This window comes from Sturnus vulgaris, chromosome 3 (genome assembly GCF_052056855.1).
Source record: "Sturnus vulgaris isolate bStuVul1 chromosome 3, bStuVul1.hap1, whole genome shotgun sequence".
Classification (NCBI taxonomy): domain Eukaryota; kingdom Metazoa; phylum Chordata; class Aves; order Passeriformes; family Sturnidae; genus Sturnus; species Sturnus vulgaris.
The window spans coordinates 44,658,593-44,665,745 of NC_142245.1; positions in this window are offsets into that span (position 1 = coordinate 44,658,593).

Sequence of the window (7,153 nt, forward strand, 5' to 3'; positions counted from 1 at the left end):
TCTTTTCAGGAAGAGCAATTATTTCTTGTGGGTTTTCAGCAGCATTCAAACCTTAGCCAGAGGCTGGCCTTATGCTTATGTGGGTACAGATCAGACCTAGAATCAGAGGGAGGTGTGCAGGATGGGTGCTCAAACGCAAACTTAAAATCATCTCATCTGTGCTGAGAACTGTTTTAAGAACAGCTATTCTCACCCAGCATCTCTCTATATTTTCAGAAGACTAGGTGAATAAAAGGGTCTTAATATTCAAAGAAGTTATGAAGCATTTGAGTTTTTGGAGGTAAATCTACAAGCTTTGTGGTTCACTGATATCTTTTTGGGCAAATGTGTATTGTGTATTATGAGAATTGGGTTGCTCAGGAAAGAGAAAAAAAAATGACTGTTTGTATTGCTGGAAACGCCAGCTAGCAAGATCAAATATTTCTTAATTTCTGCTAGTTTTAGAAACAGTTCTGGCAGAGCTAGGATTTGGCTGAACCCTGCCCCATTTTCCACCATCTCCTCTGCGCACAGGGATACTGCTCCCTCCCAGGATGAACAGCAGCCTCGGGGGTTTCACTCCAAATCCAGACAAAACCTGCTTTGGAAATACTGAAATCTCCTGACAATGGGATTAACCTGTCAGCTCGGCTTCCACTGTTTGATCTATGCTAGCAGAGAGTATTTAGATAAAGGCTTTAAATTACAATTCACATCCAATCTCTGCATAGCTCGGTCTCTGGGGGTAGGGGAGTGCTCTGTGCTCCCCATGTCGATGTATTGAGGAAACAAACACTGCCTCGAGTCAGGTGTCCAGGCTGGGCAAGGCAGAGGTGCCTGGGGATGTCCCCGAGCCTTGTGTCTTTGCCAAGCTGCTCTAGGGAGAGCCATGCCAGGACACAAAGTTTTTGTGTTGTCCTACCAGCCAGTTATCCTGAGAAGCTCCCAACAAGGAGAAGAGTAAATAAATTAGTTATTTCCATGTCTATGATGGTTGTTTCTAAGCAAGCACCTCAAGGTCCCAAAACACCTTTGAGGGTGAGCCCATTATCTCAGGAAAATATTTTCCTGGAAAAGCATGAAATGCTCTTATCAAAGAGCATAGGTAGCTCTTATGACACCTTTCAATCCATAATGCTCATATAAGACCTCATTTTACATCATTGACCTCATTTTACAGTTGAGGGAAAACAAGGTTTGGGCATGAAGTGATTTTTCCCCAAGGTCACCTACGGGCCAGTGGCAGAGGTAGAAATGTTCCCAGTTCCCTGAAACTCAGGGTGGTATTCTGTGCATGAGAGCACATCTTCCCCCAAAACCAATTCAGTGCAGACATCCAAGCCTTGCTCATTCTGCCTAGGCTGCAAAGGGAAGAAGTATCAGAAACAGAGCATCTGCAAATTCCTGCTTTCCATCATATCTCTCTGAGGTGTGACTTTTGTCTGCGTCATCTTTCATGAAGGGATCATATTCTAACAGAAAAGAGCAAAAAAGCTGATCTGGCTGCTGCTGAAAGATGACAGTCCAGAAAAAATCAGGTATCTATCCACCCTTCTTTGTTAAAATCATGAATAGCACATGTGGGGAACATACCCACTCAGATGGCTGGAAAAATAAATTGTCTGTTTTTGCAGATCTTTAATTTAAGTCTTGCAAGTAGTAAGGAAAGCAATTTTAATAAAAAAAAATGCAATGCACAGAAGAATTGCTGCTTTTCATCTGAGAAGAGAAGAATTTTCTTTATTTTTGCTAATTTTGAATTTGATGCAGATATGATTCCAATGTTAATTATGCCCCCCACTGTCTCTATGCTCCAGTGAAATGTGACTCCCTGATGTTTCTCATTGTCTTTTGTTTACAATTATGAGAAGTTGATGGAAATCATCTGGTTTTTGCTTCTGTACTGCTGTGGGATTTGTACAGCAGCAACCTGTCAAATTAATGACCTCTAGCACGAGAAGCTGTAGCCAATTCAGGCTGCAGCCACAGCTGAAATCTCAGCATTGCACTGTTTCTCTCTCATCCCCCACGTATCTGTGTGGAAACAGTTCCTGTATCATGGAAGAATGATCTCAGAATTAAGGGTAAACAGTAGGATCTTCACAAGTAAATATCCATACCAAAATTTGCTAAAGGTTGTCTTACTCAAGTCTTCTGTTTCTTGTGCCTCAGTTTTCTCCTGGGGAAAAAAAAAAAAAAAAAATAAAAAAAAATAAAATAAAAAAAAAAATAAAGACATAATAATGCAGATGCGTTCTGAGCATGATCTCATTAATGTTTCCAGTGCTTTGGGACAAACTGAAGTCCAGAGGGTTCTCTCAGCACCTCCACAGTGTCTCCAGCCCTAGGATTCCTCGAATGAAAATGTCTACTGTATAATTTGCTGGTGGCCTGATCATGACAATTCCCAGTCTGGACTGCCTGTGAATGTGTTTGCATTTTCTGGAACTACAGCTCTATGAGGCATCTGTGCATCAGTCTTGTATCTTAGGGATATGCAAAGTTTATGTTTTAGGAAGATAAATTATTTAATTCACCGTTGATTTTATATAATATATATGAGCATCTTGTGCATAGAAATACAATTGCAATCCTTGTACTGGCAATGAAAGCATTATCAGGAAAAGCATTCTGGATTTCAGAAACCATAAGACAAATACACCTCACTATCTAAATGGCTGGTTTAATTAATCCTACTACTTTGAATGAAATATCAGATTTCCTTCTGCGCAGAGGAGCAAGAGAAGTCTCTTTTCCGTAATTCCTTGGGATTTTTGTCCTACTTTTCCTTAAACACCATCCTCCTTTTTTACAGTTGCCAGTTCTTCCACCATTCCCAGTGTTGCCCTCCTCCCAGCTGGTGCTCTTGGCTGGGTGATGGCCAGCACACAGTGGTGGCACTGGTGCTGTTGATGCCATTGTCACAGGGCCAGCAGGTGTGTGCTGAGCCAGCTGATGGCTGCTCCTCTGGAGGGAATGAGAGCCCCAGTTACAGCTGCATGATGCCATTGGGCCTTTATTCATCTTGCTTTTGCATTCTCCCACTGATTTTCACAAAACAGTTGGAATTCATCCCATTTTTAGTATCTCAAAGCTACCTCTAAAGGTTCATGTAAGGTAGCTGAAAAAAGTCTAACTTTTTTTGGAGAGTAAATAATAGTTACAGAAATGTGTATCCTGACAGTCAGCCTGCTAGTTCTACACTCCGTGGTATACACCTATTTATATGAAGTCCAGCAAGGGCAAAAATTGGACTCCAGAATTGCTTAGTGGCAATTTGTCTCAGTTCAGTATCTTTGGCCACCCCAACGAGTCACAGTTACTTTACACAAAATATGGATATTACTAACATTTAATAGGAATAATGATGCCACCATCTGCATTTAATAGGTTCAGTTGGGAGCACAGATAGTCAGCTTGGATAAAAAAGTCAAAACTGGATAAATCTTGCAACTTACTGGAAAAATCGTGGCAGTCGGTGCTCAAAAGTAGACAGATGTTCACGTGACCCTCTGTTTTGGCATGTTCTTCCTTTTAAAGAAACCAAAGACTGAGCCAAAATGACGAATGAATCACTTTAAAATACTAGAGGGTAAATCTGAAAAGATTTCAATTTTATATTGCAACTTGAAATCATCCACACTTTTCCAGTGCTAACCCCCCTGAGACTGAAGGCACAGATCTTAAACTCACTACAGTTTCAAACTGGTGGTATGAATTTAACTTCCGTGTATATTTGAGACTTAAGCTACTATAAATAAGAGAAAGGCAAACACATGCCATCTTAAGCATACTAATGTATAAATATTTATGTTATTTTTTCCAAGAACCAATTCATGTGACAGGAATTTCTTCATAACCTGAAGTTTATGTCTGCACATTTCTGACAAATCTACACTTCTGTGCTGTTCTATTGTCATTTCAACCAGTTAATAATAATGAATGATCAGTTTCTGCAACCTCTATCCAGGTAGCATCTCCTTCCAAGCACCAAGGATGCCAATATTCCTTATTCCCCATCTGGTTCTTCTCCTCACTTTAAGGCTGCCAGAAATGGCAGTGTGTGTGCCTTTGCACACAGTGCACCCTGGTCAGCAATTTGCCTTCAGAAGCCCTGTCCCACCAGTCTCTACAGCTGCTTCACCGGGAACCATGCTCAGTGAAACTTCATGTTTCGTGTCCCACAAACGTGGATTTGAAGCATCTTCCATCTCAAAGAGAGCATAGGAAAACTGGGGCTCCCTGCAGTACCCAAGCATCACAAGATACATCATCTGCAGGGAGGGAGGTGAAATAAAAAGGCAACTGGAAAAATCAGTTCTGTTGAACCAGGCTCCCTGCTGCTGGTAATGATATAAAATATGTAATATTTGAGGGAAAATTGAGTTCCAGTGCTCAAGTGTTATCAATCCCTGCTATTGTATCCACCTGCTGCTGCCTTCCTTCAAGCCTTTTCACCTGCTGGTGCCTTGATGCTTTATCCTGCAGTCCTCAGCACCTGCTGGCAGCCTGGTGTGAACCTCTCCTGCCTTGTTTGCCTTTCCTCTTAAAAACATGACCTGTTTCTGTTGGGAAACAACCACCTAGGAGCTGCTCACCTCAGGGAGGTAGCTCCAATTTCAGTTCTGAAGTCTTTAGGTCAAACCTCTTCAGTTTTTGGAGGCTTTCATGTTGTCCAACACAAGCATCCAGCCACCCAGGCAAAGCCCCCTAGTGCAGTCTGGGCCACAAAGGTCACAAAGAAAATTCAGTTGCAAGGGAAGACAAAGCTCAATCCAATCTCTTTGCAAATGTGTGAAGTGGAGAGGCAGCGGCTGGTGAGGGGACATATGAACCTAAGCCATGCTCCCAGCTGGGCACCTGAGCATCAGAAGTGCTCTGGGTGTCTGCACAGCGTGTGCAGCCTGCTCCAAACCAGCACAAAGTGAAAAAGACAATGCAGAATTAATGTTCTTTAAATTCACTCAAAATTAATTTTTAGTGAATGTACTGAGCATCCAGAGATCCCCATTCCAGGAACTGACAATATTTTATCTTGCGAATCTTGGGCAGCACTTCTCTGTGTCTCTGTTACCAAACATACAGTGCTCAAATGGGATATTTGTAATCCATGTAAAGCAGGCGTTTCACAAAGGACATGGAGCATGATGGTTCTCGATTGACATGGGGGTAAAAGAGGCCCAGAGACTTTAAACCAATCGCCCAAGGTCAAACAGGAGCCCGGTGGCACATCTGGTACAGCAGATCTCCAGTCATTTAATAATCCTCTATTCACTAGATAGAATTGCCTCCCTAAAGCCAATATAATGACATTCACTAATGAGGTTGTTAGGTTTAATTAAAGCTGGTAGAGCACATTACGTAGAAGGAATGAAATTATTGTTTCATTATTGTATATTATAATAATTACAGTATAACTAGACTTATACATTAACCACAGAAAAAGACTAACCAAATTCTGTATCATATAAATTTTTGGACACATGACATAGGAATTGCAATGGACAAAAAAACCTCATGTTCTCAGTGTCATCCTTAAGTGCTTGCATTCTCCTGGCTTATTAATCACTGTATTTTTTAGTAAATGGAAATAAATCTAAAATTTAAAAAATATATTCAAAATAAACTTAGTTCAAAATTAAATACTACTCAGTTAAAAGGCTGATTCCCTGAATTTTCAGCTTGTTACTGAGTGTCTGTTATGCTCTATCTATTTCCACATGATAAAATATTTGGGGGTGGGAAGACTTCAAAATACTAGAATATGAGGTATAGGATTCTTTCATTTTTGAATAAGATATTCTGTTTTGTTTCCCATTCAAACTGAGACCTAACTGGAAAATGTAAATATAATTTGAGGCAAAGCTGAAGATAAAATGGCTAAAATTGAAATAGAAGTTTTCTAAATTACTTTATTTGGATCTGTTTAGACCTCCATTATAACTTTACAATTGCATTACTACAGAGTGATGTGTGTTCTTTTACCAGATGGATTTCTCCTAGGACCAGAGTTTGATCCTATATGTGTGCTTTCAAAGAAGATAAATATAATTTGCACAGGAATATCTGCAGTCCTTGGCTCAGAGAAACATCTTTTTCCACAGAAATTCTCCCTGAGACTTTTTGTTCTCCTTTATGTAGGAAAGGGTGTCAGAAACAAATCCGTAACTCACTGTCTTGGCAATTTGCTCATCTTTTATCTCTGAAACTCTATCCATCAGACAGCAACAGCAATACTCTTATTCACAAATTTTCTCCCTCTCTAAGACACTCAATATAGCTGTCAATGATGACCATGAGCTGGGGGGCCAGAAACCATCATGGTCAGGCTTAGATGTAGCCACAGTGTTGAAACGCAGTAATGCAGCTTGAACCATCTTCAAATTCAGTGAAAATTGTATGAAAGGGAACAGACAAATAGTTTAGAGCTGGCAGCCTGGGGATCATACAAATAGCACCTGTTTTTTTCTTTTCCTATCCCTTCCATACACAAGAAAATCAGGAACAGGCAGAACAGACATAGGAATCATCCACAATAGTATTGCTCAAGTCTCATTTTTCTTATGGCAGCTAACAGCCCAGGCAGTCAGAAACTGCTGAGATGATATTCACTCTGTGCAGCGTCAGTGCTCACATACTTCAACCCTCCAAAATAGGGTAACACCCTTAAAGCCTAAACATACTTCCCATTTTCACTACCCTTATCGTTCACCTCTTTTCCCCCCACCTGTATCAACAAAACTTCCCATTTCTGTATGACTGCTCAGACTCTTCTTAGTTCACAGCTGAGTCACAGATATTTGTGGTTTATATCAGGACTTCTTTTTAGCAGATCCCTTAATTCTCCAAGCACATTAGACAGTTTCAGTCTTATGCTGACTGTGTCAAAAACATGCAGACAGAAGCATTCACAGGCATGTGAATAAAGAAATTAATATTTCTGGCTTCACAGAATAACTGCCTGCTTGTGACAGATAAGGAAGTGTGCACATGTGTCTACTGCTGGATTTGCTAGTGCAGGCAGGAATTTGGGTGTGCAATTTCCGACCAGGTCTCTTGAAAGACCAGATCGAAATCCAAAGAACCACACCACAAAACTTTTAACTTTCTTTCTTAGGAATATGGTGTGGTCTCCATTTTCTTCAGAGAGGTTTGAGTTCAATGTAAATCAACA